This window comes from Dermacentor silvarum, chromosome 8 (assembly GCF_013339745.2).
Source record: "Dermacentor silvarum isolate Dsil-2018 chromosome 8, BIME_Dsil_1.4, whole genome shotgun sequence".
NCBI lineage: Eukaryota > Metazoa > Arthropoda > Arachnida > Ixodida > Ixodidae > Dermacentor > Dermacentor silvarum.
The window spans coordinates 27362139-27372040 of record NC_051161.1 but is presented as its reverse complement, the minus strand read 5'-3'; the positions used below and the strand labels follow the sequence as shown (position 1 = coordinate 27372040).

Sequence of the window (9902 nt, the reverse complement as noted above, 5' to 3'; positions counted from 1 at the left end):
GGCAGGCATATGGCCTGCACGAAAGACTTGGTGCACAAACCACACCTGTCGTTCATCTACGCGATCACGAAGGATGTTCTGGGCAGCAGGCAAAGCATTTGACAGCAACAACGGCTGGGAGTCAGAGACACAACTCTCCTATAGGTGGATTGGAGGTAAGAGTTAGGAGATGAAGAATTAGATAAGGGTTGTCACACACTGTGAACATTATATGTTCACTACGTGTGAAATCTGACCCGGTTTCTTGCAATTTATTATTGGAACAAGCTCCCAAGCGATGTTGTAACTGTGCGCGATCACTACTCATTTGTTATTGCATTGAAGCACCTATTCAACGTAGAGTTGTAATTTAGCTATATATTCCGATGCCTTGTTTTTATAACGTGTATACTGTCATGTCGCACCGTTCCTTCAAACACTTGTACTATCATATATATATTGTATTTTGTATTACATTGCATTGTATTGTATCTTCATGTTCATGTTGCACGCGAACTTGTTGTGCGTTTTTATTTTTAGTTTGTGAACGCAACGCCAATGTATTAAAATCAGCCCCCCCCCCCCCCCCCCCCCACCTCTACGTAATGCCCGCAAGGGCCCTTAGGGTACATGAATAAATAACTCATTAAATATGTATCGGATTCAGCGTGGTGTGCCAATCGCAGGTTGGGCTTGCCTCACGGCCGATAGCGTGCGGCCGAATAAAGCCTACACTTAGTCTCAGAACACGTGGCAGGTTTGCGTAAATCCTCTTTAGTTCGGCTCTGAAGTTCGTTTCTTCTCCGTTGCAAGAGTCTTTGCCAATCTGACCCGGTTTCTTTTCCCTGGTAACCTTGTGAGCAACGTAATTCGAGTGAACGGCGTCGCGTTTCATTAGCCGAGTTTAGCCCTGCAGCTTCTCTGAGGTGGGGTGAAAGTTTCGATGTACACCGGCGGCGTTCAATCGTCGTTGCGCCAGATTTCACGGCACTCTCTGTATGCTGATTTCGCAAGCTGACTGTTACGGCAACGTGTTTAGAAAGCATTTGCCCCCGATGAATTCGCATTGCGTTTGCAGCGCGAAACTTTCCTAAACTGTATACGGCTTGTTACCTCCCAGAAGTTGCGTATGCCTTGTATAAGGAATCGATCTTTCAGAAGAGGAGAAAAGCATGGCAGAGAGATTTGTCCTGTTGGCTACCCTACAGGAGGGGAAAGAAAACAAATTTACTAGATAGCGAGTGAGAGTAGAGGCAGGAGTTATGACTGATCGCGTGTACAAGGCGTGCCGAATTTTCATGGCTGAAAATCTAGGTTGTTGCCGCACTGCTTAGGTAGCGCTATAGTGACGCAGCTTTTGTTGAATGCGAAAAGCGCGCTTGCTAACATGTGTGCAATTTTTTTGCATCTCTCTCTCTTTCTTTGCGTGTGTTCATCATCTTTCTGTCTCCCCTTAGCCATTCCACAGTGCAGGGTAGCAAACTTTATGTCTATCTTCTGGTTAACCTCCCTGCTTTTCGCATCTCATTTATCTGTCGCTTTCTCTTATGGCACAAACAAGCTCCTAATGCTGGAGAATAGAATGAAAAGGAAGTGCCCCAGCGTTTAAATGTTTAAGTACGTCGAGTGTTGTACTTGGAGAGGCTTCACGCCATCTAGACGGCATTAGAAAAATGGCCATGCGGAACGGCATACACCAAAGTAAACCATGCACCAAATGTAAACCCACTTTCCCTTTCGAGCCCAGTCGCTGAATGTATAATGCCCGAGAACGCAAAATTTGCGAAGATCTAATAATCTCTGCTGCATAGAAACCGGGCGCCTCCGCGCCTCCACAATAATGTAATTTTACACCGCTCTTTTCCGTGTTGTCTTAATTTATTCATTCTTGTCTTCCGTACAATTCTTACGAATATGCAAAGGGGGGGGGGGGGAATTTCGCAACACACCAACAAAGTACTCTCGTTGTTTTTTGTCAAGTGATTAGTACACCTGATGTTGTATGTCTTCGGCGGAAGCAGGTGTTTTATAAAAAAAAAGAGACAGAGTTATCAAATCCTGCCAGGTAGCAGAAATTGATTCGTTATATTGTGAAATACCCGCCTCATGGGATTTGTTTGCGCATTGTCTAGCCAAAGCAAGAAAATCGCCACCGTAAAACGACGAGCTTTTTCTTTTTCTTTCTTTTTGTTCTTTGTAGTATGATCTAACTGCATTCTGAGAACCCACTCCGTAATTCTTGCTGGTTTTACACGCATGTAAGCTGACTGAAATCTGCGTTGTCAAGAAGCAACCTCCTCAGATACATGTGTTATCTTATCGTTACAAATACGGCTACTATATAAATTTTTACGCATCTGATCTGCGTATCACAGACGATCTTTGTTTCGGAAGGAGCTTGGCAAATCATTTTATTTCGCAGAAAAAAATCTCAATCGTGCGCCAAGCAACTCACCACTACCGCCGACTCTTTTAAACGCAGTGTTCCTAATGTTTGCCTCAAGAGTACGCTTCGTGCGTCCTTTCATGCTTCACCTTACATCTGAAGTAGCATGCCTGTAAAGAGCTTGGCTAGCTCCCTGAGGTTCAATCAAAGACATATCTGCCTCTTTCGTTCTCTTTCTGAAATGTGTCGCATTTATATAAGAGGGCCGAGGTTGCCATTGCCTAAATTTGGATTGCTGGCCGTGAAGTATGTCTCTCAATCGTCGCCACGTGGAGGGATATTGCCACTGCAAGTCACACTCGAGTACCCTGTTTGTCTGGCCTCGATTCTGAAAGCCGCGAGCGCAGAGAAGCGTTTGATCAAAGAGGCGAAGCGCAAGCCGAAGCACGGGATCCCGGCGTTGGACTCACTAGGCTAGCTCATCCAATCGGAGGCGGTCGGCAACCGTCCTAACCACTCTAGCGCATACTGTGCAGTCCAGCTATGTACGCCTGTCCTTTGAGGGCGTGTGTTTAGATTCGCGCACTCTTCTGCTGTCTCGTTTAAAACGTTGCAGAACTATTGAGCGTAGAGCCGGTGGCATGTTAAGCGTGGACCGAACGTGTACGCAAGTGACAGCTGTTTGTGAAAGGCTACAGGGTCGCTTACTGTCTAATATTAACCAGCAAACCAATGACGGCCGCACAACTACGAGGGGTATGCGAAGAGCTTCGGGAATTTTGCTTACTCGCTGATAGTGAAGGGAACAGAGAAGTGCTGAAAAAAAAGGAAAGTACAAAGACAGAGGCAACAACGTATTGAGAGACCACGCACCAAATGTAAACCGCCTTTCATTAATAAGAAAGGTTCCCTTTCGAGCCCAGTCGCTGAATGTACCATTATAGTGATTAGGTAAAATGAAAGAAAACGCAATGGGAAAGAAAAAAGAAAACAGATCGGCGAATGACCTACACGCAGCACATACGATCACTGCCACGAGACACTTTAATTTTAGCGCGCGTCGGCGTCTCTCGGCGTCCTCGGCGTAACCGAGCGAACGAGCAGAGGATGAAAGAGCGAAAGCGGAAATCAGCGACGGTGAAAGACAATGAGCGCCAAGAGAGCGTGAGGAGGAAGGCGGAGGGGGAGAGTATGGTAAAAGGGTGAGGTGGAAAGCGGAGTGCCGGCGGCGACCAGGCATGCGGCGAGCGCGGAAACAGAGCGCTGGCGTGGGCTTTAAACCCACTGCGCATGCGCTACTTCCCCTGCGCCGCCGCTGCTAGAGAATGCGCTTCGAGCGAGCAACGCGTTCCCGTGTTCACGATTTCTTTCTGAACAATGAGCGACGCAACTGCTGGAAATTCTTCGTTTGCCGCTGCTGGCGAACGACCTGCCCAAGCAGAGGCTCAGCGCCGCCGCCAAGCGGACCATGTCGTTCAGAATAAAATTCTTTGCCACTATACTGTCACGTGCGGAAAGACACAGTCGGCTCGTCCGACTGCTCCAATCGTCAGGGTTGCCCAACATGGCGACCCTGGTGTGTTCTCTGGCCTGGAGGGACAGGACGTTGACGAATGGATCAAGCTCTATGAACGCGCCAGTGCTAATAACAGGTGGGACCCAACGATTATGCTCGCCAATGTCATCTTTTATCTCGGCGGCACCCCACGCGTGTGGCTCCAAACGCATGGCGACGAGATAAACAGTTGGGACAGTTTCAAAGAAAAGCTACGGGAACTGTTCAGAGACCCCTTTGGGCGCAAGCTTGCCGGCAGAAAGGCTCTTGCGTCTCGAGTTCAGACATACAGAGCAAGTACGTTACATACACCCTCGACGTCTTGGCTCTATGCCGCAAAGCTGACGATACTATGTCTGAAGCACATAAAGTGGCACATTTGCTAAAAGGCATCGCCGACGACGCTTTTAATTTGCTTGTTTTCGGCAACGTCTCGACTATCGACGGCATCATAAAAAAATTCCGTCGCTTTGAACCAGCTAAGAGCCGCCGTATCACACACCACATCACGCGGCTACCCAGTACCTCCACCAGAATGTCACGTGTGGAAAGACACAGTCGAAAGAGGCTATTTACAGGCTATTTACACTGGAGCCAGACAGCCATGCCGACACTCGCTCGCGCCAAGAGTCCAGACACACTTCATCATCGTTCTCGCGGCGGCTCGTCTTTAGAGCTTCTCTCGATGATATCGTAATAATATATTCCGAAATCAAAACACCTAGACAGCTGCGCTGAAAATTTGCGTTAGGGAGTATCGTAATCGTCGGTGAATTCTTTAGAACTTGACTCTTCGATGTGGCTGAAGTTTGCTCTACCTGGTACAGGTACACTTCGTACCAGGCCATTCGTGAACGTTGATGTAACTTAGCGAAATAAGACAACTAGGAGAAACAGAACCTCAGTAGGTGCTTTTTCTGCAGTTTTTTTTTCCATTATGCTATCCTTCCAGATGTGTAGAGGCAATTCGCTATTACCATGTGCCGCGAGAGGAATTACGTCAATGGCTTTAGAGTTTCGATAGCTTTAAATTTCGATGGCTCTAAATGCTTTGCTGTTCTATGCCGCTGTGGCGATATAGCTTCGTAGCCTGTCTGTGCCCCCCCTCACCCTCATTTTTCTCTCCCTACTTTATATTCCCCTTCTCTCTTTGTCCCAGCGTAGGGTAGCCAACCCTGCGTTCCTTTTATCTCTTTCTATCTTGCTTTATCACCCTATTGCTGTATGGCGTTTTGGCTCTCTAGGCCTTTAGTTACACAACGCTTGATGTTCTATAGCTAAAGAGCTGCATACAGATACATCTTCCACAAAACTGTCTTAGTGAAGCCAGAGTCCTTCAAAAGCATTGAAGGACTCTGGTGAAGCCTAGCAGGTATTAGGGCGAGTTCAAGACAGGTTTGGAAGAAAGAACCTGCAACCAAAAACTCAAAAGCTGCTGCCCAAGCAGCATGAGGTCTAAGGGAAATCGCGACGGTTTCTTTTGCGATTTAGACTTATTGTTGCTTTAGTTGCCACGACTGCACTCGAATTAAGTGGTGGAAAGAGAGAGAGAGAACAAAAAATAAAAGGCTGCCTCGAAGAGAAGGCCGCCGAGCAGGATCAAAAGAACTTGTTTTCTGCGGAAAGAAAAAAAAAAAGGAAAGGCTGGGGAGGTTGAGAAGGAATTTTGCCGACAAAAAAGTTGATCCACGAGAAGGAACGAGATGAGAGCCGATTCATTATTAGCAGCGCTTTCGCATGGGAACACTTCCTGGGAAATAAGGAGTAAAGGAGAAATGCTAAGAAATAAATTGTCAGTACAATATTATCAGGGAAGACAGACTGCAAAAACTCAAGGCAGGAGCAAAGAAAGCATCGCTTAGCGGATAAGGAAGAAAAAAAAAAGTAAGAAAAGAACGACATATTTGTGGTTTGGGGCGCAGAAGACGTGACAACACAGAAACGAAGAGAAAGCCAAGTAGAACGTCGCGTCGCCTTTAAAGTACCATCCAGCGTCGTTTCATATATATGAACACCCAGTATTGACGACGTTCCTGTCCCGTTGAAGAATTTAATTTCTGGAAGATGGGTGTGGCAGCGCCAAATCTTAATAAGCGTGGAACCTGACTGGAAGCGTTAAATCTGTATAGTATGTTGCCCTCTCGAAGATACGGCTTAATCGGGACGAAGCTAATATCATGTATTTGACTGTAATACCTTGTCTCGTCTGGTCCTGTTGCGCCCTGCGTTTGAACGAGTACAGTTTAGTACGTCTGATAGGAGGCTCATTTTGTTGCCAGCTTCTAGTTCATGATTCAAGCAAGGCTGTGAATTAAATGCACAAGGCACCCGAAGGAAGTTTACAAGTACGTAAAGATAAATATCGCACACAATATAGCCGAGTTCAAGCGTATAATATCGAGACTAACGATTCAATTCTTTGTGGCTTTTGTATGCCCGTTCGCATTCCTGCAATAACACTGTATTAGCCGCAGCATTAAACAAAATTGTGAAAGCTTAGGCTTTTGAACTTTAACAGCGAACCTGAATTGCCGGAAGGATTTTAAGGATACGTCGCCGACATTGCTGCTGGAGGAAAGTTTCTGTGTTTGTTTGAGATCAACAAAAGAATTTCGACTGGTCAAGTCATAAAGCGAATATATTCGATGAACTTTTCCGCTTATGAAGTGTGAAAAAGAAACTTACGATGTGAATTACACTACATATCTTATGTGTGATCTACAGCCCACTCTGCAAGCTTTCTTGTCAACCTAATGCTGCCTATCATCTGAACTTACTTGCACATTAGCTGGAAAGTGTATGATTCTCCTTGGCTGTAGCTTTCTTTTTCTTAAGTATCTTGAAGAATAAGGGCCGGATTTTTAATGTGACATGGTTATATTTGTGTATTAGATTTCTACTTGTACACCTTACATATATTCAAATAGGTTTCAGTTACTTTGTTTATTTCAGCTCTTTATCTTTCTCTCTCCCCTTTCCCCCTCTCCAGTGCACGGTAGAAAACTGGATATCTACCTTCCGGTTAACCTTCCTGTCTTTCGCATATCTATCTCTCTCTCTCTCTTTGAAGAATTGCTGGCGTCATGTTCAAAACGTCCTCTTTTTTTTATAGTGGTCACAACAGAACAAACAGATGAAAGAACCCACAGACAACTACGCAGACTGCGTGGGAATAAGCGCACACTGACACATCGATACACACGAAGGGGGAGCGATGGCATCCGTGAAAAGTGCCACGGCAACATGAAGACGACAATGACACCACAGAAAGAGCAGCGAAAAAAAAATATCGGGTATATAGCCTCGCCCTTCCAGTGAGCGATGTCAGTGTGACCTGCATCGCGGATGAAAGGGCGCCAGAACATTGACCTATCTCCCGAAGAGACGTACATAGAGAAAAAAAGTAAACAAAGAATATAAATGAAATCGCCTCTGCAGAAGCTGCTATGTATATACTTGCTTAAGGTATTTTCGTAAAAATTAAAAAAAATATATATTTTTGGTTAGAAGTGCACGAACAGCGAAAATCGAAGCCAGGGTAGCGCATTCGAGAGAAGGAGCCTTTAATAATTGTTCTGTCGTGACAAAATAGAAATGGCATATATACTTCTTTTTCGACTAAAGATGTGATGCGGAAATCATATTTGCCTTTTCTGGCTCAAAAGTGTAACGTAGATGTGGCTTGAGTCTTGTGTACTTCTGCCTGTGTATTACGTCAGCAAAAAAGAGAAAGCGGATCAGAAATATATTGACTCCGAGATTGGGCAACCACGGAGCAGAGGATCAACGGAGAAATGCGTTTTATGTTCTCGAACGTTCGCACAGATGGCGCTCGGTACAGCGGGCGTCCAAGCGCTCGCCAGCGCTTGGCTAACACGATCCCGGCGCAGACGAGACGCGGCGGATTGCGCCGGCGTGCCGCGCTAGCGATGACGCTCGAAGTGAGGGCAACACCGGCACGTCCACGCTCGATGACACGATGGCCCGAGTCAACCACGTGATGCCGTGCGCGTCGCCACGCCCTTGCTGATCATCTGTCCTGTGAAGAAACCAAGTACCATTTCGTCACGCGGTTGGTGCCGAAGAGGTCCGGCACTCTATCGGAAAGACTTCGATCCGCGTGCTTAAGCAGGGAGGCCGCAACCTCTACATCCTCCGTGTAGTTCGCCCGAGCCCCGACCTCCAACAATGACCGAATGCACCTGAGTATTTCTGTGAGACAGCGGATAACTCGTATCCGCAAAGAACGCTTTCTTCGGCAAGGGCAATAGTGGGAGGTGTGTAACGGCAGCGTCTGGCTATCGCCTAGTGTTTGTTGACTGACAGGGCAGCGTGACCCCGTCACAATGAAGCGCCGCGATCTTCGCTGAGAACGGCAAGTCATCCTGCGCGACCGGCGACCGGTAGCGTGCTCTCCTCTCGTTCGCTTCGCAGTATCTGATCGTTCGTCAATCTAGCGCCCTTCGGAAGTGCGCGCTTTCTGGGCGGCGAGTGCCTGTTGGTGTCGTACTGTGGCAACGCACCTCCAGTGAAGCGCTCTCTCGCCAACTTCGTGCGTGAAATTCTTGAACGTCGTGGAACAGCGGTTCGTTGTATATGCCATCGTGAGCGTCCTCGGCTGTTTCGTGCATACACCATTTGAAAGACAACACGCAAGTCGCATAGTTGGTCTGTGGTGCGGTGAAGAAAAGCTTCTTGGCTTTACGCGACAAGACTGGATTAGACCAAATACCGAAAGCTTACTGGTTCGCCTCCAAGTAAGTAAGCGAATCGTTGCTTGTGTTGTATAAATAGGCAGTGACGGTTATTATTAACATGGCGTTGGAAAGCATGCTCTGTATTGGTACCTACTCACGCTTGGCTTCATCGGTGTGCTCGTGACAGCTAAGCATAATCTGATGCGGATACACGAGTGTTTGTAGTGCTAGGTTTCGACATATAAACTTGCACCAAGACTCGACTCCCGGACAGACTGCCATTGGAACTGTATAGCGGTGAAAAGGTGGTTCCAATCGCCGCCTAATGTCATTCTACTGGTCGGTTTCGCATCCAATTTTGTGCGCTATGCTTGCTCATTAATGACGGCCACTTACGCAGAGCGACTGTCACGACATTGTGCCCCTTATCTATAATCGATGGGACGCTATATATCAAACCTACACCCTCTCCACCAGACAAACCTGGCACATACGCCCGCGTGGAATGGAGAACGCAAATGCACTGTTACACTTCCGCACACAGAATCCATCGCACATTAGCTCAGTATAGAAAGTTTAGTTTCCTCGCGGTTAACCTCACCTGACTTCCCTTGGCTAAATACGCCCGACTGGCGCGGACACGCCAGAGAGAATGCACTCGAAAGCTGCTGGGCTAATCGCGCCGTCTGCTCTCTGGGCCAGCCACGCGTGTAAATTGCGCCCGTGGGCAAAACGCTAGGGCGAGCAGAAGTCGCTGCTCATTTTCCTCATACGGTCTCCCCAGCACTTTAGGGAGGCGCGCCTTCGCTTAGGGCAAGCTGTTACCTCGACGGCGCAACGCTTTAGCGAGGGCGCAATAAAGGACGCCGGAGAGACGCGTGCAACGTTTATGACAGGTGCTGATGGGAAGCATTTTTGGGGGCGCCGCATTAAGCCGTTCTGTTTTTCCCCACGGAATTCCGGGCAATTTGACATTCCTGGATTCTTGCATCATTCCCTCAACGCCATTCACTTTTCGTTCTCCGTTCGTTCTTTATATATATATATATATATATATATATATATATATATATATATATAATATGTATACAAGAACAACGAACGCAAGTTCAACGAACTTGTGTTCAAAAATCACAAGAACAATGAAAACGCTATTATTTTAATCACGTTTCTGCCGGTGAAGGTCGGGCCACCGGCCGAGACGTTAGTCAAATAATAGTATTTTTGTTGCTGTTCAACGCGCGAATATTTCTTTCATGATTACATATAACATGATGTAATATAT

At 46.9% G+C, this 9902-nt stretch overlaps 1 protein-coding gene across 3 annotated transcripts in view; it reads left to right on the top strand.

Annotated features, from left to right (window-relative positions):
- The first annotated feature begins 7825 nt into the window (after positions 1-7825).
- LOC119460887 (suppressor of lurcher protein 1) overlaps positions 7826-9902 on the top strand; it is a 485454-nt gene continuing 483377 nt past the window's right edge. For all 3 annotated transcript variants that reach the window (XM_049655114.1, XM_049655115.1, XM_037722002.2), the window contains exon 1: positions 7826-8677. The gene's annotated coding sequence lies outside the window, so the exon portion shown is untranslated. The remainder of the gene's footprint in view (positions 8678-9902) is intronic.